Source organism: Heptranchias perlo, unplaced genomic scaffold, assembly GCF_035084215.1.
Source record: "Heptranchias perlo isolate sHepPer1 unplaced genomic scaffold, sHepPer1.hap1 HAP1_SCAFFOLD_70, whole genome shotgun sequence".
In the NCBI taxonomy this organism is placed as follows: Eukaryota; Metazoa; Chordata; class Chondrichthyes; order Hexanchiformes; family Hexanchidae; genus Heptranchias; species Heptranchias perlo.
This window is the reverse complement of record NW_027139729.1, coordinates 488,154-490,000: the sequence shown is the minus strand read 5'-3', so window position 1 is coordinate 490,000 and position 1,847 is coordinate 488,154. Positions and strand designations below refer to the sequence as shown.

General features: G+C 40.9%; 1 non-coding gene across 1 annotated transcript; it reads right to left on the bottom strand.

Moving 5' to 3' along the window:
• Window positions 1-1,525: 1,525 nt before the first annotated feature.
• trnag-ucc (transfer RNA glycine (anticodon UCC)) lies at window positions 1,526-1,597 on the bottom strand. The gene has a single exon. It is a non-coding gene; the product is annotated as a tRNA-Gly (tRNA).
• Window positions 1,598-1,847: the final 250 nt, after the last annotated feature.

The following is a 1,847-nucleotide window of genomic DNA, read 5'->3' as shown; positions in this document are numbered from 1 at the left end:
AATACAGATGTGAATGTAAACTTCAGTCCAACATTCAACCAATCAATTTCACGCAATCACAAGTTCTGACTGCAAAACTGCCTGTGACATATCATCTCCTTATGAAATAAATGTTTGCCTTTTTCTCATTTGATGTCCAGTTTTGCTTCATTTGATTTTCCTGGGTTTGTATTGTGACCGTACCCATTTAGTGGCAGTCAGCTGATATTGCCAATCGGGCTCAGCATTCTCTGGCGAGCAGCTACCTGCCTTATAAGCTCCGCTGATAACTTGATATCTGACGAATTTCCTTTCCATGTTTCATTATATTTATACTTTTCTATTTAGGGTAAAACGAGGGTGCACAAAGTTAAAAACAAAGCAATTTGGCAACATACAGGTCTCCCCAGTAAACGCAAGAGCACGTGGAAGGAATCCCAATTGAACAAATCCCTTCTCATTCACTCCCACTGGAAAAAAATCTGAAAAGACCAAACCCTTTCTTATTCCCTCCCATTGCATCGAATCCCAAAGTGAAAAACCCCTTCTCATTCCAAGCCATTATAGAGAGTGCGGTGCCCAGAACTGAACACAGTGCTCTAAATGAGGACTAACCAGAGCTCTGTATAACTGTGATGTGGAGATGCCGGTGATGGACTGGGGTTGACAATTGTAAACAATTTTACAACACCAAGTTATAGTCCAGCAATTTTATTTTAAATTCACAAGCTTTCGGAGGCTTCCTCCTTCGTCAGGTGAACGATGTGAAAAATTTAAAATAAAATTGCTGGACTATAACTTGGTGTTGTAAAATTGTTTACAACTGTATAACTGTGACATCACTTCCAGTCCTTTTTATTCCCGTTCCCTTGAGATAAAGATCATCTCCATTTTAACTTTCTTTTAGTGATTCATCAATCACTGTTAGTGATTTCTGCACTTGGATCCCCATATGCCTTGATTCCTCCAGAATGCAAAAATCTATCGATCTCAGCTTTGAATATACTCAACGACTGAGCATCCACAGCCCTCTGGGGTGGAGAATTCTCAAGATTCACAACACTTTCAACGAAGAAATTCTTCCTAATTTCGATCCTAAATGGCCGGTCCCTTATCTTGAGACGATGACCTCTAGTTCTTGATTCTCCAGCAGGGGAATCAGCCTCTCCTCACCTGCCCTGTCAAACCGCCTAAGAATTTTATACGTTTCAATGCGATCACCTCTCATTCTTCTAAACTCCAGCGAATATAGGCCAACTTTACACAATATTTCCCCATAGTTCAATTGCAGCAAGACATCCTTACACTTATATTCCAACACCCTTGCAATAAAGGCTAACATATCATTTGCCTTCCTCACTCTCATTAGCCCCTTGGTAACTCACCATTCCCAGTATGTTTTTCCTCTGTTCCTTCGAAAGGGAAAATAAATGAACGTTGAAAACATTTTAACATAATTACAGCGGTTTATATTTTCGAAACAATATCCAGCTGACTGCATCAAATTCGAAAACAAACTTTTAGTTTCTGAAGGAAGCAAATTAATTGCGATGGCCGGGAATCGAACCCGGGTCAACTGCTTGGAAGGCAGCTATGCTCACCACTATACCACCATCGCTGACAATCAACCATGATAAAATAGCTCCTAAAAATCAGACCCTGAACAGTCACTGCAGGCTGTTGGATTTTGTCCTTCATTTAAACTGGTTTCTGACGGATCCTTTCTCGCTCTGTTGCAGTTCCCGTTTCAGCCCAGTAGATGACGCCAACCCCCAATCAATGGAAATTACACAACAGCCAGTAATTCTTCACCTGATATCGGACTGAAGAGACAGTCGATACCTGCAATACTTGGCCAGATGGAAATA